Source organism: Ranitomeya variabilis, chromosome 4, assembly GCF_051348905.1.
Source record: "Ranitomeya variabilis isolate aRanVar5 chromosome 4, aRanVar5.hap1, whole genome shotgun sequence".
In the NCBI taxonomy this organism is placed as follows: Eukaryota; Metazoa; Chordata; class Amphibia; order Anura; family Dendrobatidae; genus Ranitomeya; species Ranitomeya variabilis.
Window position 1 is genome coordinate 82620531 of NC_135235.1, and position 22587 is coordinate 82643117.

General features: G+C 41.1%; 1 long non-coding RNA gene across 1 annotated transcript in view; it reads left to right on the forward strand.

Moving 5' to 3' along the window:
* Window positions 1-4189: 4189 nt before the first annotated feature.
* The window catches only part of LOC143768434 (uncharacterized), a 105910-nt gene continuing 87512 nt past the window's right edge, over window positions 4190-22587 (forward strand). Inside the window, exon 1 of the long non-coding RNA XR_013213866.1 lies at window positions 4190-4536. This is a non-coding gene — a long non-coding RNA (uncharacterized LOC143768434). The remainder of the gene's footprint in view (window positions 4537-22587) is intronic.

The window sequence follows — 22587 nt, forward strand, 5'->3', positions numbered from 1 at the left end:
AGTTGACTGATGCACAGTGACACCATCTGCAGCAAGTAGATGCTGCAGCTCTCTGGAGGTGGTCTGAGGATTGTCCTTGACTGATCTCACCATTCTTCTTCTCTGCCTTTCTGATGTTTTTCTTGGCCTGCCACTTCTGGCCTTAACAAGAACTGTACCTGTATTCTTCCATTTCCTTACTATGGAAATTGACCGGTGAAATCTCTTAGGCTACGTTCACATTTGCGGTCCGCGCCGCAGCGTCGGGCGCCGCAGCGGCGCCGCATGCGTCATGCGCCCCTATATTTAACATGGGGGCGCATGGACATGCGGTGCACTTGCGTTTTGCGCCGCATGCGTCACTGCGGCGCACGCGTCCGGGCGCAGAGGACGCAGCAAGTTGCATTTTTGCTGCATCCAAAATCAATAGAAAAAAGGACGCATGCGGCGCAAAACGCAGCGTTGTGCATGTGTTTTGCCACGTTTTTGTTTGCGTTGTGCGTTGCGGCGCCGACGCTGCGGCGCACAACGCAAATGTGAACGTAGCCTTAGACAGCTTTTTGTATCCTTCCCCTGAACAACTATGTTGAATAATCTTTGTTTTCAGATCATTTGACAGTTGTTTTGAGGAGCCCATGATGCCACTCTTCAGAGGAGATTCAAACAGGAGAACAACTTGCAAGTGGCCACTTTAAGTAGCTTTTCTCATGATTACATACACCTGGCTATGAAGTTCAAAGCTCAATGAGGTTACAAAACAAAAAAAAGTGCTTTAGTAAGTCAGTAAAAAGTAGGTAGGAGTATTTAAAACAAGAAAATGATAAGGGTGCCCATACTTATGCACCTGTCAAGTTTTGTTTGAATGCAGATTGCACATTTTCTGTTAGTACAATAAACCTCATTTCAAGGCAGAAACATTACTGTGTCCAACAGTTATTAGATATATGAAACTGAAATAGCTGTTGCAAAAAAAACAATTTTTATAAAACATTAAGCTTGAGTTTAATAGGGGTGCCCAAACTTTTTCATATAACTGTATATATATATATATATATATATATATATATATATATATATATATATATATATATATATATTTATTTATTTATTTATTTTTTCTTCATATTTTAAAAACATTTTTATCCTTTTTCATTTTGTTAGTCCCCTTAGGGAACTTGAATCTGTGATCATCCAATTGCTTGTGCTATATACAGCAATGCCATAGTGCTGTTGTATATAGCAAAAGTAACGTTCTCCTATGAATGCCAGCCAGAAACTGGCATTCATAGGAGTATCGTCATGACAGGCATAGGTATCTCCGGCAGACCCCTGACAGTCTGGTCAACCTATTGGCACCCAAAGATCGAGTAATGGGCAGCCGATGGGCTAGTATGATGCAACCCCCTGTTGGCGCGATGTAAATGAACAGGATAACAGCCGCAGGCGGAGCTCCACTCCATATGCTGCTCTCAGAGGTAGATGAAGGCCGAATATCCCAGCCATCATCTGCAGGCAAAGATGTGGGCTTAGTTTCTGAGCCCACATCGAAGTCAGGGAGCCGGCATATGATATAACTACATGTCATATGTCAGGAAGGGGTTAATAAAACTTCACATGACCTATTAGTTGTCTTACTTTGTGCTAAGAATTTACGCTGAAGTTTTAGCACATTTTCTTTGAGACACGGTGTTACTTATTAGACCATGTAAAAAAAGTGTCTAAAACACATAATAAATATTCTGTAAGTCACAGTAAATATTCTGTAATTTGGCATGAATTACATCATAATTCTGGTGCATTCAGCGTGATAAATATTCCCCTTCATTGTTTTTTATATTTGCTATTTTGTGGGACGCTGCATAGTTTGAGATTTTATATACTATATTGTTAAAAGCATCAAAATATATTGTGTATTCTGTGTATAATATAGTTCCTTTCTCGTGGTTATTTCAAGTATCCAGGCTTTAGGCACATATAGTAAAAAAGATTGTCAACACAGATACTTAACATTATTCCCCATAGCAGTGTCTGGAATAGTACTCCAGCTGATCTTTTCTTTTTTGTATCTGTGAAGACTCCCTGGTCTACCACTACATAAAACCAGATCGAGAACAAAGTCTTGTGTTTCATATTTATAAGTGCAGAGTGGTTTATTGTTTTATTGCATGTGACAGACATGAGTCACGCAATTTATTGATGAAGTATGAATCAAAAGTTATTTGCAAGAACACGTATTTTTGTGAAAAAAATAAGCTAGTTTGTGTAATAATTTGTATAAAATTTACAACAATAATGGATCACAGCATAGGTATTGTCAGCAGATCAGACACATTCTATTTGCTTTCATTCTATACATTGAAAAAAAGATATAAAGGAGGGCGCCTATAAAGTTAGATGCAATTCTTATTATGTGTTTTGCAAACTCATAGGCAGCAGCCACATTACTCTAGGAAAGACATATAAAGGCAATTTTAACTTTGTAAACAATAACTACCTTCCTATTTTCATAGTTAACTCTTTGTAAAAGATTATTGTAACATCTGTGCAGGTCTGTGCTTTGTCACCGGGTGACAATGCACCTTTATTTGAGGGGGATGCTTGACAGCATCAATACTATATTAATCCTGGGACTTGTGACTCTGGCCAATCCACAAGCTATGGGGTTAATTCTGTTCTGGTGTCAGCACTGGGTGGGGCTGTTCATTAAATAAATCCCTGAGAGCCAATTCCCACTGCCAGTCAATGTTTGTGCTACCTGGTTTTACCTGTGTTCTTTGTATCTGTTGTTTCATCCTGATTTATCCTGTTTCCTGACTTTGGCTAGTTTATTGATGCTGCTCCTGCCTGTACCTCCCCTACATGTTGGATTTGACCTAAGTACCTATTCTTTTTGCCAACTTGCACCACCAAACATCAGCTGACTCTGTGCTGTGGCCCAAGGGTTAAAGGGTAAAGACCAAAGCAAGCTGGTAAATGGAGTAACTTAGTAACATAGTAACATAGTAACATAGTTAGCAAGGCTGAAAAAAGACATTTGTCCAACCAGTTCAGCCCATATTCCGTCAGAATAAATCCCCAGATCTACGTCCTTCTAAATAACCTAATAACTGTAAGATACAATATTGTTACGCTCCAGGAAGACATCCAGGCCTCTCTTGAACCCCTCAACTGAGTTTGCCATCACCGCCTCCTCAGGCAAGGAATTCCAGATTCTCACTGCCCTAACAGTAAAGAATCCTCTTCTATGTTGGTGGAAAAACCTTCTCTCCTCCAGACGCAGAGAATGCCCCCTTTTGATCGTCACATTCCTTGGTATAACAGATCCTCGGAGAGATATTTGTATTGTCCCCTTATATACTTATACATGGTTATTAGATTGCCCCTCAGTTGTCTTTTTTCTAGACTAAATAATCCTAATTTTGCTAATCTCTCTGGGTATTGTAGTTCCCCCATGCCCTTTATTAATTTTGTTGCCCCCCTTTGTACTCGCTCTAGTTCCATTATATCCTTCCTGAGCACTAGTGCCCAAAACTGTACACAGTACTTGGTGTGCGGTCTAACCAGGGATTTGTACAGAGGCAGTATAATGTTCTCATCATGTGTATCCAAACCTCTTTTAATGCACCCCATGATCCTGTTTGCCTTGGCAGCCGCTGCCTGCCACTGGTTGCTCCAGGTAAGGTTATCATTAACTAGGATCCCCAAATCCTTGTCCAACTTGCACCACGCCAGTTTGTTGTAGCCATTTTGAAGTTGCCAAGTGACTACAAACTGTGCTCGCATGACAATTATTAAGTAAAATCAATGTGAAAGAGGATCTCTCTCCTGATTTTACAATGCAAAATGTATACATTACTAAATAGATTTATTACACTTGATAACACAGGTGTACTTACTTTGAACATTCAAGTCAGAATAGGTGTATTATCCTGATCTTAAGACAAACATTTTATGAGTCGAATTAAAATTCTTATTTTAATATCTAGCATGAATATTGTAAAAAATGACTATACAGCCATTCTCACATGGAAGCTGGTTTAAATAAGCATTGGGTGGTATCAAGCCCTGTTTGACACATCTCATTTGCAGCAGTTCCACCTTACAAGGTACGATTACCTATTTGCAAATGCTGCACCGCACCTATACTGAGGTCTTCACACTATTCATATAGAAGTAATGGTGGGAAATTACTTTTTATCTATCACTAAAACTTGTCCGTATTTCACTTTCTATCTATTGAATAATGACATATATTACCTTGTTTGATTAGTCTCATCCTGTGTCCCTGTCTGTGAGGAAACTTTGCTTTTAAAGTATATTGGTATATTTATTTAATAAAATTATATATATTTTTAAAGATCTACTGAGAAAAGAAGAAAGAAAGAAAGAAAGAAAGAAAGAAAAAAAGAAAGAAAGAAAGAAAGAAAGAAAGAAAGAAAGAAAGAAAGAAAGAAAGAAAGAAAGAAAGAAAGAAGATGAAGCCAGGAAATTACCGGCCAGTGAACTTTACTTCTATACCAAGAAAGATCTTTCAACAAGTTATTAAACAGCATGAATGTAAGTACTTGGATAAGATTGCAGTAATTAACCAGAGCCAGGATGAGTTTGTACCAAACAAGCCAAGCCAGACTAATCTAATTTCCTTCTATGATGGAATCACTGACTGGGTGGATCAGGGGAATGTGATAGATACACTACATCTTGACTTCAGAACAGCATTTGATGAAGTATCTCATACTGTCCGTATTTAAAAAAAATGACCGAGTATGGGAATGACAAGGCTATGGTTAGGTGGATTCATAACTGACTCAGTGATTGTACTCAAAGTGTAGTAATAAATGGTTGCACATCCAATTGGACAAGTTTTTCAAGTGGAGTATTACAAGGATCTGTTCTGGCACCAATGTTGTTTAACATTTTTATAAAACATCTAGATAAGGGAACTGAAGGTAAACTAAGCAAATTTGCAGACGATGCAAAGCTAGGAGGGATAACTAACACTAGACAAGACAGAGAAAGGATTCAGAAGGATCTAGATAAGTTGGAACAATAGGCAGCGACCAATAGAATGGTATTTAACAGGGAGAAATGCAAGATTCTACATCAGGGCAAGAAAAATGACAATTACATCTACAGAACTGGAGGAATAGAACTAAGCAACAGCAAGTGTGAAAAACTAATAGATCGCACATGAGTCAACAGTGTGATGCAGCAAAAAAGGCAAACACAGATCTAGGATGTATTAAGAGAAGCAGTCTATATCACATGAAGTAATTTTCCCCCTCTACTAGTCCTCATCTGAAATACTGTGTCCAGTTCTGGGCACTACATTTAAAAAAAGACATTGAAAAACTGGAGCAAGTTCAGTGAAGAGGTACCAAGATAGTAAGTGGACTGCAAACTATGTCTTACAATGAACAGTTATTGGATCTGGGAATGTTTAACTTTCAAATATGAAGGCTAAGAGGAGACTGTCTACAAATATCTGAAGGGATGTCACAGTGTAAAGAGATCATCCTTATTCTCTTTTGCACATGGGAAACACAAGAATCAATAGAATGAAACTGAAAGGGAGAAGACACAGATTAGATATTAGAACAAACTTTTTGACAGTAAGGGTGATCAGTGGGTGGAACAGGCTGCCACAAGAGGTGGTGAGTTCTCATTCAATGGAGGTCTTCAAATAAAGGCTGGACAGAGATCTGTCTGAAATGGTTTAGTGAATCCTGCATAGAGCAGAATTTTGGACACGTTGACCCTGGAGGTCCATTCCAACTCTATCAATCTATGATTCTATGAAAACCTCTTGCACAGATAGCTGTGCAAAACATCAGATCGCACTGATGTTATTCTACGGGACTGTGCACATGTGCACTTAGTAGGTCTGAGAAAAAAAATCACAGCATGTTTGTGTCTGATCCGATATCAGATCACCCTCAGCTACGCAAGTCAATGAGTCCGTGGAAAACATCAGACTGCACTCATAAGACATCTGGATGTGGGGCAATTTCAACGGACTGATAGAATGGAGAAGATGGAGACATTTTTGTTTTCATCTTCTACTCATCCCAGAAAATCTGGTCACAATATGATCACTATCTGATCAAACTCTGATTTCACTTTAGCGACCCTTGCCTTAAACAGTGAATCTATACACAGAGCATTTACCCATTGAATCAAGAGATAACATTTTGAAAGGCTGGTTTGGTAGTAAACATATTTTATAGAAGCAAAATCTGATTATTCAAAGAAAACTGACCTTCAAAATGAGTGGACGACTTTCTCTTTGGAAAATGTTAATTATGAATATTTACTTTTTGACATTTTTTAGAACCCTCGATAATAATTATCTACATTTTAGATACATCTGTAAAATTACTGTCATTACTGAACTGGTGTCAGAATAAGTAACTTGCTTTTCTACTCCCACAAATATTTCATAGCAGTAGCTTTGTAGCTAGAAGGAATATAGAGCGCAAATAGGGTCTTATCCGAGAAAAAAGGGGAATATTCGTGAGAGATAGTATGAATTCACTCACCTATTATGGTTGTGTAAGACACAACCACTGCACTTAGCATTGGCGACTGATGCAAGCCCCGGTGTGATGATCCTTTGTTAGGTGAAGAGAATGGGGCATCAGACTGCGCTGCTCGCCTGTCAGGATAATGTACCAGAGAAGTCCAAGTAGATGTAATAGAAAATAGACTTTATTTCTACGCGTTTCGTGGTGATCACGTATCAGATAGACTGTCCTGAGGAAGTGGTGTGATCACCACGAAACGCGTAGAAATAAAGTCTATTTTCTATTACATCTACTTGGACTTCTCTGGTACATTATCCTGACAGGCGAGCAGCGCAGTCTGATGCCCCATTCTCTTCACCTAACAAAGGATCATAGCAGTAGCTTTAAGAATCTGAAGGCTCCATGCTGTACAATTATAACTACAACTCATTTGCAGATCATTTTTTTAATATGTATTGCATTTTATTCTGGGTCACGTGTCAATCATCATAATTATTTCTTGTTTTTTCTGAAACATACTTATATAGAGGGTTGCTGGCTTACCGTAAGTCATAAAACTTTTACGACAGACTAGTTCAAGGTGAAATAAGGAAATGCCATAGACAAGACAATTTTGCATATTTTTTACATGATTTTTCCCTAATTTATTTTGAAGTTGTTTGAAGTCCAACATTGCTGTCAAGAACAGGAAAATAAGTTATACTTCTTTTATATTCATATAAATATGAGACGATGTACAATTTATGAATTTATTCTGATTATACAATAGAAAGACATTTACTTGCAAAGACTTTTTCCCCGAAGTAATAAATATTCTTTTCAGCTGTCTCTAAGTTACTTTGGACTCCTACACATGTACTGCATAACATGCACTAAAAGCATCCAGATTTCGACATATCTGAATGACATATTAAGTTGTATAGTTATGTTTTATTACATGACCCCCACCTTCTTTCCTTTCATCTTATCTTGATATCACAGCGATTCTGATTTGTGCTCTCGTCCATGTATAAATATGCTAGGAATAAAACCTTTAAGGTTAAAACAAACCACAAACATTAGATGGCTGTCAGTCGAATGATGCTTTGGCAAATCATTCGGCTGACAATCAGCTTAGTGAACACTCCCATTCACAGGAGCGCTCTTGTATCTACTGTGAGAAAACCTTTGGCTGGCACATGGACTGGCGACTTATGTCAGGGAGAACAATGTTAGCGGTAGCCTGAAATGCATGATTGACATCTCTTCCTACCCATACACATTAGAAAGTCAGCCAAACCTGTCGATATTGACTGGTTCAGCTGACATTAGTCTAATGTGTATGGATTCCTTAACTTCCCACTATATTTTTGATGTTGCAGATGCAACCCCCTCTAGGGCCATGGGGTACTCGGAACCAGGTCGCATGGCTCTTAAAGAGGTGGTCATGGCAGCAGTGACCCGGACCGTGGCCCTGGGCACACAATTAAAAGGGATGGATGATGGAAAGGAATAATGTTTATATAGGAAAAGGGGATTATTCATGACGCCACCTGTGGCACTCGGCCAAGGATGTCAGATGCTGCTTAAAGGGACTGCTGTGGATGATGGTGATGCAGCTGGGATGGTTCTGCTCCCCACAGGTGGAGCAGGGCCCCAGGGCTACCGGTGCAGTTTGGGACTTGTGGACGTTGGGGTGCAGAACTGAGGGTGCAGGAATAACTAGAGGACTCAAGGGTTGCAGTTTCCTTTACCTTTAATCCCAGGTTGCAGGTGCAGTCCAGGGCACAAGTCACAGCTGGTGATGGAGATCCGGGCAGCCTGGAAGCAATTCAGAATCCTCCTAGCCAGGTGGGGTTGGAGGCCTTCCTACTGAATAATGGGGATAGGGGAAAATATGTGTAAGTGGGTTTAGAGCTGGCTCAGGGATAGGAAACAAAGGGTGGTTATTAATGGAGCACACTCGGACTGGGTCGCGGTTAGCAGTAGGGTACCACAGGGGTCAGTGTTGGGCCCTCTTCTTTTTAACATATTTATTAATGATCTTGTAGGGGGCATACAAAGCAGAATTTTAATATTTGCAGATGACACTAAACTCTGCAGGGTAATCAATACAGAGGAGGACAATTTTATATTACAGGATGATTTATGTAAACTAGAAGCTTGGGCTGATAAATTGCAAATGAGCTTTAATTGGGATAAATGTAAGGTCATGCACTTGGGTAGAAGTAATAAGATGTATAACTATGTGATTAATTCTAAAACTCTGGGCAAAACCATCAGTGAAAAAGACCTGGGTGTATGGATGGATGACAAACTCACATTTAGTGGCCAGTGTCAGGCAGTTGCTAGAAAGGCAAATAAAATAATGGGATGCATTAAAAGAGGCATAGATGCTCATGAGGACAACATAATTTTACCTCTGTACAAGTCACTAGTTCAACCACACTTAGAATACTGTGTACTAGGGTTGAGCGAAACGGGTCGGCCATTTTCAGAAGTCGCCGACTTTTGGCAAAGTCGGGTTTCATGAAACCCGACCCGACCCCTGTGTGGGGTCGGCCATGAGGTCGGCGATCTTCTGAATCTGGTATCGGAATTCTGATACCGAGTTCCGATATGTTTGCGATATCGGGAATCGGAATCCATGTTTAAGTATAAAATAAAGAATCAAAATAAAAAATATTGATATACTCCCCCCCTCGGACGCGCACTGGTACTAACCGGCAGCCTTCCTTCCTAAGAATGAGCGCGTGAATGACCTGCAGTGACGTCGCGGCTTGTGATTGGTCGCGTGAGCGGTCACATGGGCGGTCACGCGACCAATCACAAGCCGCAACGTCATCTAAGGTCCTTCACGCGCTCATTCTTAGGAAGGAAGGCTGCCGGAAAGAAGCAGGGCGCGTCCGAGGGTGAGTATATACCTAATAGGAATATACTCACCCTCGGACGCGCCCTGCTTCTTTCCGGCAGCCTTCCTTCCTAAGAATGAGCGCGTGAAGGACCTTAGATGACGTCACGGCTTGTGATTGGTCGCGTGACCACCCATGTGACCGCTCACGCGACCAATCACAAGTCGCGACGTCACCGCAGGTCATTCACGCTCTCATTCTTAGGAAGGAAGGCTGCCGGTTAGTACCAGGGCGCGTCCGAGGGTGAGTATATCAATATTTTTTATTTTGATTCTTTATTTTACACATTAATATGGATCCCAGGGCCGGAAGGAGAGTTTCCTCTCCTTTAGACCCTGGGAACCATAGTATCCCATTGCACTGCATTGGGTTTCGTGTTTCGGCCGACCCCGACCCCGACTTTTTTATAGGATCGGCCGATTTCACTTGACCCAACTTTTGAGAAAGTAAAAATAAAAGTTGCTCAACCCTACTGTGTACAGTTCTGGTCTCTGGTGTATAAGAAATACACAGCTGAACTAGAGCGGGTGCAGAGAAGAGCGACCAAGGTTATTAGAGGACTGGGGGGTCTGCAATACCACGATAGGTTATTACACTTGGGGCTGTTTAGTTTGGAAAAACAAAGGCTAACGGGTGACCTTATTTTAATGTATAAATATATGAGGGGACAGTACAAAGACCTTTCTGGTGATCTTTTTAATCATAGACCTGAGACAGGGACAAGGGGGCATCCTCTACGTCTGGAGGAAAGAAGGTTTAAGCATAACAACAGACACGGATTCTTAACTGTAAGAGCAGTGAAACTATGGAACTCTCTGCCGTATGATGTTGTAGTGAGTGATTCATTACTTAAATTTAAGAGGGGACTGGATGCCATTTTGAAAAGTATAGTGTTACAGGTTTTATATACTAGATTCCTTGATAGGGCATTGATCCAGAGAACTAGTCTGATTGCCGTATGTGGAGTCTGGAAGGAATTTTTTTCCCCAATGTGGAGCTTATTCCTTGCCACATGGGTTTTTTTTTGCCTTCCTCTGGATCAACATGTTAGGGCATGTTAGGTTAGGCTATGGGTTGAACTAGATGGACTTAAAGTCTTCCTTCAACCTTAATAACTATGTTACTATGTTACCGTGCTGTTCTCTGAGTGCTTGGTGCTTTTAGTTCTCTTCAAGTCCCTCTCTCAGTCTGTGCACTAACTGAAACACTACCCGCATGGCAGGCAGCTTGAGCCTGTTCCTGGTGTCACTCCCTCATGATGACTCCGGGCTCTCGTATGCTGCTGTGCCTTTGGGTGTCAGTTGGGGCCAGGAGACCTGCAATCTCCTGTCCTCCGGGGGGTTGCGGGGGGCCTGAAGTTCCCACATGAACGTGGACTCCGGTGTCCAGTCTTCAGCACTTAGTCCTGGGGTGAGCTCAGTCGCAGCTCCTATCCCCCAGATTCTCCTCACTTGCCTCTTCCACCTTCTCTGCTCCCTTACTGAAAGCTGACTAACCCTGCCTCCAGGCTAGAATTTATAGGGAAATTCCCCTGAAAACTGGGTTAGAGCACCCCCTTCTGGCCTGGAGTCAGGAAAGGTGTTGTATGCTGTGTTACCTGCTAAGGGGATCCCTCTTGCTTCCAGGCATGGCATCACCCCCCCCAGGAAGGCATTGCCACTGTGGCAACCAGACTCCTGGGGTGCCACACAGATATTCTGCAGCATTTCTGCACCAATTAGTTAAATTAGCTTACTTGTATTTTTTCATTGCATAATTGGGTTTTTAAATGCCATTTTTTACATGCGTTTTTATCACTTTTTAATTTGTATTTTTTCGATATGTTATGTTTTCAATAAAACAGTTTTTTTTAAACTTATTTACTGTAACTTTCCTATAACATTAGTAATAAAGTCATGTGCTGATTAAATGCGTTTTTATTGCATTTCCCCATTCAAGTCTATGGAGAATGTCTGCAAATAAAACGCATTTTACTGCTAAAGAAATTCACATATTGGAGATTTCAGAATTGCACCACAGATCAGCTGCAGGTCCGATGTCGGCGGTGAGGCAGAGCATGGATCAGGGTCCCTACCTCAGGATGCTGGTGACAGAAATGTGGCGATGCCACGTCCCAGTATCCATTGCGAGCAGAGCCGAGTGCAACACCTGTTTCTCGGCGGCCATCTTCCTGATGTGTTTCCCACGCTGTCACACAGATGACAGTGTGGGAAACACGATAGGAAGCTGGTAAAAAGCAAACAAAAACTCAGCAAATCTGAAGCAAATCCGCAAATCCGCATTTTTATACCTGCATTTTCCAGTGGATTTGACTGACTCAATTGAAGACAATAGGTGAAAAACGCTGCAGAAACATATATAATAGGCTCATAGCAACTTGCAATGAAATCGGACGAATTCAATCCGATAAAAAATCGGATTGAATTCGGACCAATGTTAATCTATGATTGTGTGCTCATCTGCTTTTTTTTTCCTACTCGGATAGGATCACGATCGGGCTGGAAAAAAATCACAGCATCCTGCGAATGTAATCAGAAAACGGATCGCTTCCCGCAATAGAAGTCGATGGGTGCGAGAAAAAAATCGCACAGCACTCGCACCATGCGAGTGCTGTGCGATTTTTAACACAGCGGTGTCATTTGAAAAGCCGGCATTTCATATGCGGCCAGTGTAAAAACACACTGACAGGTTCCAATAGAAAAGATAGATTACATATATACACATAGAATAGGTGTGTGTGTATATATATATATATATATATATATATATATATATATATATATATATATCTTTATATTTCATAGACAGATAAAAGAAAAGCCGGTAATTCATTTGTCGGCTTCTGTAAAATCTATGCAGAAGCCGACAGGATAGAAGACATGGTTTACATACAGTAAATCCATGCAGAATAGTTAGATATATAGATGTCAGTGACCAATATAAATAGTATAGTGCAAATTAGGGGACATGTATGTATTTAATAAAATAATCTTTTCGGGAAAAAAATTACATGGGCTCCCGCACAATTTTCTGCGCTAGGGAGGGAAAGCCAGTGACTGGGGGCCGATGTTTATAGCTTAGAAAGGGGATAATACCCATGGAGCTTCCCAGGCTATGAATATGATCCCGCAGCTGTATATTTAGCCTTTACTGGCTGTTAAAATAGGGCGACCCCCCAAAAAAAGGATGTGGGGTCCCCCTATAATTAATAGCCAGAAAAGGCTATGCAGACAGCTGCGGGCTGATATTCATAGCCTAGGAAGGGACCATGGCCCCCTTGTAGCGGTGGCAAATGGGGTAATAGGGAGTTAATGTCACCTTTGTATTGTAAGATGACATATATATATATACACCTATTAATAATAATAATAATAATCGTTATTTTATTTATTTTTATATAGCGCTAACATATTCCGCAGCGCTTTACAGTTTGCACACACATCATGATCACTGTCCCCGATGGGGCTCACAATCTAAATTTCCTATCAGATATTCCCTATCACACATGCAAACATGGGTAGAACATACAAACTCCTTGCGGATGTTATCCTTGGTGGGATTTGAACACAGGACTCCAGCGCTGCAAGGCTGCAGTGCTAACCACTGAGCCACTGTGCTGCCCCCCTATTCTATGTGTATATATCTATTCTATCTATTCTAGTGTGGCACCCTAGGAGTCCGGTTGCCACAGTGGAATCTCCGAGGGTGATGTCATACCTGGGAGCAAAGAGGGGTCTCCTTACCAGGAAACTTCAGCATTCAGCATACTTCACCTTTCCAGACTCCAGACCAGAAGGGAGAGCTCTAACACCTGTTTTAGGGGAGCTTCCCTATAAATTCTGGCCTGGAGGCGGGGTTAGTGAAGGAGAGTCAGTATTAGTCTGGGGAGCAGACAGTGAAGGAGGAAGAGGCAAGTGAGGAGAACCTTGGGGATTGGGGCTACGACTGAGCTCACCCAGGACTGAGCGCTAAAGACCAGATTGGAGTCCATGGTTGTGTGGGGACTGCAGGCCTAGCAACTAAAACCGGAGGGCAGGAGATTGCAGGTCTCCTGGCCCCAGCTGACACTCTGAGGTACAGCAGGACCTAGGGAGCAGTACAGAGGGAAGGCCTCCAAATCCACCTGGCTAGGTGGACCCTAAAATGCTTTCAGGCTGCCCGTATCTCTATGACCACCTGTCACTAGTGCCCCGGACTGCACCTGCCATACTACACAGTCTAAACTACAGTCTTTGTGTCCTCCAATCCTTTCCCGCACCCTCAGTCCTGCACCCCAACATCCACGATCCCTGATAGACTGTACTCGTAGCCCTGGGGCCTTGCTCCGCCTATATATATATGTTTTGATGAATATTTTGTTTTAAAATGATGTGTAAATGACTTAGAGAATTTCTCTATGTAAAAGCTCATGTTGAAATTGCATTGCAGTCTGATAGCAATTGAACTGCATTCGGATGTAAATCGGATGCTAGGTGTGAAAAATCAGATTGTACTCGCACAAAAAATGCATGACACTCGCATGACAATTGCATTGCACTCGTCCGACTCTCCTGCATCAAAATCGGACCGATTTTTAATTTGCTAGTGTGTCTCCAGCCAAAGAACGCTGCAGAAAAAACGCATTGCAAATACTCAAGGAAAATTACTAATCATGTGGACAACAATTGTCATTGAATTAGCTTGCATAAGGATTCCATAGCGTTTTTGGCCCAATTCCGTGTGGAAAAAACAAAGCGAAAATGCATCTAAAACGCACTGTGTGCACACAGCCTAATACGCTATGATTTTTGCTTCCGAATATATGCATCAGAAAAATGCATTAAAAAGATCACATATAATTAAAGGGACTCTGTTAGCAGGGTTTTGCTATGTCATCTGACAACAGCATGATACACAGTGCGGAAAATAAGTAATTGATACACTGCCAATTTTGCAAGTTTTCCCACCTACAAGGAATGGAGAGGTATGTAAGTTTTATCTTAGGTACTTTTCAACTGTGAGAGACAGAATCTAAAAATAAAATCCAGAAAATCACATTGTTTATTTGATACAATAGAAAAGCAAAACGTAATATTTTGTACAGAAACCTTTGTTTGCAATTACAGCGGTCAGACGTTTCCTGTAGTTCTTGACCAAGTTTGCACACACTGCAGCATGGACTTTGGCCCACTCCTCCATTCAGATCTTCCTCAGATCTTTCAGGTTTTGAGGCTGTCCTGAGCAACATTGAGTTTTGGCTCCCTCCAAAGATTTCTTATTGGGTTCAGGTCTAGAAACTGGCTAGGCCACTCCAGGACCTTGAAATGTTTCTTTTTTACTTAACCACTTGTTAGTTGCCCTGGCTATGTGTCTCGGTCACTGTCATTCTGGAAAAACTGACCATCACATCCATACATAGACTAAGTGTGAACAGGTGCTAAACCTAGAGTCACCAACTCCTATAGATTCAAGCAAATAAGGTAGCACACTGTAGCGCTGAAACATGCAAGCATGAAACATGAAAATTTAACTGCATTACTGCACTAGAAATATGAAAAATGAGAGCGTTTAGCGCATAAAAAAGGCCAATTTTATGTGTACCTGGTAGCCACTTTACGGCATCTCTCTTATACCAGGTCCTACGATTTCCTTCCTCACTGAGAACAAACGTCTCCATCTGAATGGGTGCCTATGAAAACCTCTTGTGAGACTACCATTCTCTCTCTCTGTGGAGGGGTAATGGACCTGCTGTAATTAAAACACCAGTGACTAGGAGTCGGAGTGCTCGGTCAGAAAGCTAAATAATACATTTGAAAAAACTGACCGTCACATCCATACATAGACTAAGTGTGAACAGGTGCTAAACCTAGAGTCGCCAACTCCTATTCATTCAAGCAAATAAGGTAGCACACTGTAGCGCTGAAACATGCAAGCATGAAACATGAAAATTTAACTGCATTACTGCACTAGAAATATGAAAAATGAGAGCGTTTAGCGCATAAAAAAGGCCAATTTTATGTGTACCTGGTAGCCACTTTATGGCATCTCTCTTATACCAGGTCCTACGATTTCCTTCCTCACTGAGAACTTTTTTATGTGCTAAACGCTCTCATTTTTCATATTTCTAGTGCAGTAATGCAGTTAAATTTTCATGTTTCATGCTTGCATGTTTCAGCGCTACAGTGTGCTACCTTATTTGCTTGAATGTCATTCTGGAAGACTCAGCCACGACCCATCTTCAATGTTCTTACTGAGGGAAGGAGGTTGTTGGCCAAAATCTCGAGATACAAGACCCCATCGATCCTCACTTCAATATGGTGCAATCATCCTCTCTCCTTTGCAGAAAAGCACCCCCAAATAATGCCGCATGGTTGGGATGGTGTTCTTAGGGTTGTACTTATCCTTCTACCTCAGAACACAGAGAGTGGCGCTAATACCAAAAAGTTCCATTTTGGTCTCATCTGACCACATGAACTTTTCCCATGCCTCCTCTTGATCATTAAGCTAGTCATTGGCAAACTTCAAATTTGCCTGACATGTGGTGGGGTGAGCAGGGGGACCTTGAAGGCCCTGCATGATTTTAATCCATGACGGCATATTGAGTTACTAACACTAATGTTTGAGACTGTAGTCCCTGCCCTCTTGAGGTCATTAACCAGGTCGTCCTGTGGAGTTCTGGGCTGATTCCTGACCTTTATCAGAATCATCCTTACCTGACGAGGCAAGATCTTTCATGAAGCTCAAGATGAAGGAAGATTGAAAGTCATATTGTGTTTCTTCCATTTTCTAACAACAGCTGTTGCCTTCTCACCAAGTTGTTTGTCTATTGTTCTGTATCCCCATCTGAGCTACAGCTATTTGGTCTTGGCCATGGCGGAGAGGTTGGAGTATGATTTATTGAGTGTGTGGACAGGTGTTTTTTTATACAGGTAATGAGTTCAAACAGGTGCAATTAATACAGATAATTAGTGCAGAGTAAAAGGGCTTCTTAAAAAAACCTAACAGGTCTGTGAGAGCCAGAATTGATGCTGTTTGGTAGGTGATCCAATACTTATTTTATGCAATAAAATTAAACTATATTATTTAAAAATCATACAATGTGATTTTCTGTTTTTTAGTTTTAGATTTTGTCTCTTACAGTTGAAGTGTACCTACGATAAAAATTACAAACCTCTGCATTCTTTATAGCTGGGAAAACTAGCAAAATTGGAAATGTATCAAGTACTTATTTTCCACACTATATATATTGATATATAAGTGTGTCAAATACTTACTTAATCTCTGCTTTGCCATCTTATACGGCTTCCAGAGCAATTCCGGTCCTTAGTGACCGCTCTGCTTCTTTGCCGACTCACACAGGGACCGTTGTGTGGGGCATAGCTACTTCATTCAATGTAAGCCTATAAAGCCTCAGAACCATGCTTCATAGGCTTACATTAATGCTACATTCACACGTTCAGTATTTGGTCAGTATTTTACGTCATTATTTGCAAGCCACAATCAGGAGTGGAACAATCAGAAGGAAAGTATAATAGAGACACGTCACCACTTCTGTATTTATCACCCACTTCTGGTTTTGGCTTACAAATACTGATGTAAAATACTGAACTTGTGAACGTGGACTAAAAAGACGACTTTTGGATCACACATAAACCCCTCTGTGAACCAGTTAGTCTATTTGCAGGTCACATGGGCCAGAAGAGGACCAGAGCGGTAATTAGGGCAGACTATCGAATACATATTTTGATGGGACATCTTCTTCAAGGTGGCAATAGTGCCCTGTTTATACTCCCCTGTCTGCACATATTGCTTATATGGTTCATTTACCTTCCTCTGATTAATATATAATAATGAGCTGCTTAAGGGTCAAACCTCATCAACTACAGTTAGTATGAGGTAGCCAACAATTTACATGAGACTATACACAAATGCAAAATCATCACTTCTTCACAATGTAGAAGATGAGCCCATGAAGCAGGTACCTTCTTCACAGTGCACAGTAGCATCATTTTGCTAGTTCTAAATAGATGAGAGAGGAGTAACAGAAAAAAACATTCCCAATATTTGGTATTTCAATACAATGAAATCTCAAGAAGGACCCTCACCTTCCATATACCTTTTATAATACTGATGTTAAAAGGGCCTTTTGTACCCAAATCAGGGCCTTGTGTGACTCCATCCTCTGCATTCCCAATGTCTACCCCTTCCTCGCTGCTACTACTATTGTACATTTTTGGCAAATGAGATTATCACAATGTGCAGACTGCGCTCACGGAAAGAATAATTTCGGGGAGTATAAGCAAGGTTCTTTATTCACAAGGTTTGTTTTTTACCTTGAGAAAGGTGTCGGCATGGCGCCAAAAAGTGTTGGTGTGATTAAAAAAACCCCTTTGTTTATACTCTCCACAACTCATCCTTTCCATGAGCGCAGCCTGCACATCGTGATAATCTCCGCTTTGCCAAACTATTATCTGGACAATACTCTCTTCCAGCCACGGGGCTGCAGCTACGGCACATCAGGCTTCTATAGGTGTTATGTCCGTAGGCAACCTTTAAAAGGTGAGCGCTGCCATCGCCCTCATCCCCAACTTATTCCTTATGGTAGTGCCCTATCTGTGCGCATTTGTCCCATCAAGATCTTCCCCCTACTATTGTTCATTGACACTCATTATATTTTCTTAAAAGAGAAGTGATGGTTGGATAATAATGAATATTCTCTCTGCTCACCATGCTCCAGACTGCTATTTGAAAATTTGCATACAATAGTTTTCTTAGAATAAATAATTGCTAATAGTTACATCAATCTTTTTCATACAGAGCATTAAGCTGCTGGCTTTCAATGCTGAGGCTATTAATATGAGCAGGAACACTTCAATTCCTGGCATCCATCTATGAATTCTGTGAGTCACAACGTCTCCCACATGGCTCTCTGTTTAACAGAATGGTTTGTATTAACAGATGCACTAACCACCTTGAAATATTTCTGCAATATCGCTAACTAAAAGCTCCTTTCATCTTTCTTCAATTTAAACATTCATACTCTTAATAACTTCATATATAACAATATACCAATCCAAAAACAAAGCAAGGAAGCATAGGCCAAAGTAAAATACAAAAATCTTTATTCACTATTAACTCTAAAAATAGATAAGATAAAAAATGGAGACACAATTACAAAAAGACTGCCTACCAGAGAAATATGCCAGTTCCTAATAAGCCACAATTATCATAAAGGAACATTCAAAAGCCTATTCAAATATAGGATGCCTTGAAGCAGTATGAAAAAATTATATATTTTTTCGGTGCACATCGCATCCATGAAAATGTTAGAAAGGAGTGACACTCCTAAAGACTGAATGGCTTTCTGTGAACCTGGTGTTCAACGTACGAAAGGTAAATTTGCCAACAGTCTATATACATATATATGATAATATAGTCAAGGCTATTCCTAATTGTAATATATATATATATATATATATATATATATACATATATATATATATATATATATATATATATATACTGCTAAAAAAAATAATAAAGGGAACACAAACAACAGAATATAACTCCAAGTAAATCAAACTTCTGTAAAATCAAACTGTCCACTTAGGAAGCAACACTGTTTGACAATCAATTTCACATGCTGTTGTGCAAATGGAATAGACAGCAGATGGAAATTATTGGCAATTATCAAGACACACTCAATAAAGGAGTGGTTCTGCAGGTGGGGACCACAGACCACATCTCAGTACCAATGCTTTCTGGCTGATATTTTGGTCACTTTTGAATGTTGGTTGTGCTTTCACATTCGCGTTACCATGAAACGGATTCTACAACCCACACAAGTGGCTCAGGTAGTGCAGCTCATCCAGGATGGCACATCAATGTGAGCTGTGGCAAGAAGGTTTGCTGTGTCTGTCAGCGTTGTGTCCAGAGGCTGGAGGTGCTACCAGGAGACAGGCCAGTACACCAGGAGACGTGGAGGGGGCCGTAAGATGGCAACAACCCAGCAGTAGGACCCTACTTCAGCCTTTGTGCAAGGAGGAATAGGAGGAGCACTGCTAAAGCCCTACAAAATGACTTCCAGCAGGCCACAAATGTGCATGTGTCTGCACAAATGATTAGAAACCGACTCCATGAGGATGGTCTGAGTGCCCGACATCCACAGATGGGGGTTGTGCTCACAGCCCAACAACGTGCAGAATGCTTGGCATTTGCCACAGAACACGAGGATTGGCAAATTCATTACTGGCGCCCTGTGCTCTTCACAGATGAAAGCAGGTTCACACTGAGCACATGTGACAGACGTGACAGAGTCTGGAGACACCATGGAGAGCGATCTGCATGCAACATCCTTCAGCATGACCGGTTTGGCAGTCGGTCAGTAATGGTGTGGGGTGGCATTTCTTTGGAGGGCTGCACAGCCCTCCATGTGCTTGCTAGAGGTAGCCTGAGATTAGGTACCGAGATGAGATCCTCAGACCCCTTGTGAGACCATATGTTGGTGCGGTTGGCTCTGGGTTCCTCCTAATGCAGGACAATACCAGACCTCATGTGGCTGGAGTGTGTCAGTAGTTCCTGCAAGATGAAGCCATTGAATATATGGACTGGGCCACCCGTTCCCCAGACCTGAATCCGATTGAACACATCTGGGACATCATGTCTCGCACTATCCACCAACATCACGTTATACCACAGACTGTCCAGGAGTTGGCGGATGCTTTAGTCCAGGTTTGGGAGGAGATCCCACAGGAGACCATGCCCAGGCATTGTAGGGACGTCATACAGGCATGTGGAGGCCACACAGACTGCTGAGCATCATATCCTTGTCTTGATGCATTTCCACTGAAGTTGGATCAGCCTGTAACTTTATTTTCCACTTTGATTTTGAGCATCATTCCAACTCCAGACCTCCGTGGGATATTAGTTGTGATTTACGTTGATCATTTTAAGGTTTTATTGTTCTCAACACTTTCCACTATGTAATGAATAAAGATTTACAACTGGAATATTTCATTCAGTGATATCTAGGATGTGGGATTTTAGTGTTCCCTTTTTTTTTTGAGCAGTGTATATATATCACGGTTCCACCACTCAGTGTGTCTGGGATGCAGTTACTTCCATCCTCATTATTCCTCAGGGTATTGTGGTGTTTATGGTAATCTCGGAATTGGAAGAGGAGATTTGTAAAGTCGAGTCGCTGGCTCCTTACGATTCCCCAGAGACCAAATTATTTGTGCCTGTGTACCTAAGATTGAGGGTGCTACAGGAGTGTCATGATTTTGTTTTAAGTGGTCAACCTGGGATTACTGCTACAGAGAAAGCTGTTGCTAGACTTTTTTGGTGGCCGTCCATGGTTAATGATATTAACCTCTTTCTGACATTGAGCATAACAGTACGCCGATGTCAGACTCCCTCCCTTAGATATGGACTCCGGCACTGAGCCCACATCTTTTCCGGAACATGTCAGCTGTTTTGAACACCTGATCTGTGCCTCTAGCAGTGGGAATTGTGATCCACCAGTGGCTGTTAACTTGTTAAATGCTGCCGTCAAACTCTGACAGTGATATTTAACGCGCACTTCCGGCAAGCGTGCCAGAAATGCTGCCCATCCGTGACCTTGTCACCGATGGGTTGGCATGACAACCAGAGGTCTCCTGAAGACCTCTATGGTTGTCACTGCAGGATTGCTATGAGTGCTGGGCGGTGGTTGGCGCTCATAGCAAATAAGCAATTCTGCTACATACAGGCGAATTGATCGTCGCCTGTATGTAGCAGAGCCGAGTGGATTACAGCAGCTTCTAGTCTCCCATGGAGACTATTAAAGCATGCCAAAAGTAAAAAAAAATGTTTTTTAAAATATAAAAAAAATAAAAAAATCACCCCCTTTGCCCCATTCAAAATAAAACAATAAAAAAATCAAACACACATATTTGGTATCGCCGCGTCCAGAATCGCCCAATATAAAAAAATAATTAACCCAATCGCTAAATGGCATAATGAGAAAAAAGAAAAAAACGCCAGATTTTTTTTGGTTCCACAACATTGCATTAAAATGTATTAATGGGCGATCAAAGGATCGTATCTGCACCAAAATGGTATCAATAAAAACGTCAGCTCAGCATTCAAAAAATAAGCCCTCACCCAACCCGAGGTCACGAAAAATGGAGACGTTACAGGTATCGGAAAATGGCTCCATTTTTTAAAACAAATTTTTGATTTTTTTTCACCCTTTAACCCCTTTACCCCCAAGGGTGGTTTGCACGTTAACCCTTCCCCAAGGGTGGTTTGCACGTTAATTACCGGGCCAATTTTTACATTTCTGACCACTGTCCCTTTATGAGTTAATAACTCTGGAACGCTTCAACGGATCCCGGTGATTCTGACATTGTTTTCTCATGACATATTGTACTTCATGATAGTTTATTTGTGAAAAAAACGGAAATTTGGCGAAAATTTTAAAAATTTAGCAATTTTCCAAATTTGAATTTTTATGCCCTTAAATCACAGAGATATGTCACACAAAATACTTAATAAGTAACATTTCCCACATGTCTACTTTACATCAGCACAATTTTGGAATCAAATTTTTTTTTTCTTTGTTAGGGAGTTATAATTGTTAAAAGTTGACAACCAATTTCTCATTTTTACAACCCCATTTTTTTTAGGGACCACATCACATTTGAAGTCATTTTGTGGGGTCTATGTGATAGAAAATAACCAATTGTGACACCATTCTAAAAACTGCACCCCTCAAGGTGCTCAAAACCACATTCAAGAAATTTATTAACCCTTCAGGTGTTTCATAGGAATTTTTGGAATGTTTAAAAGAAAATGAACATTTAACTTTTTTCACACAAAATTTATTTTAGCTCCAATTTGTTTTATTTTACCAAGGGTAACAGGAGAAATTGGACCCCAAAGGTTGTTGTATAATTTGTCCTGAGTACGTCGATACCCCATATGTTGGGGTAAACCACTGTTTGGGTGCATGGCAGAGCTTGGAAGGGAAGGAGCGCCATTTGACTTTTTCAATGCAAAATTGACTGGAATTGAGATGGGACGCCATCTCGCGTTTGGAGAGCCCTTGATGTGCCTAAACATTGAAACCCCCCACAAGTGACACCATTTTGGAAAGTAGACCCCCTAAGGAACTTATCTCGATGTGTGGTGATCACTTTGACCCACCAAGTGCTTCACAGAAGTTTATAATG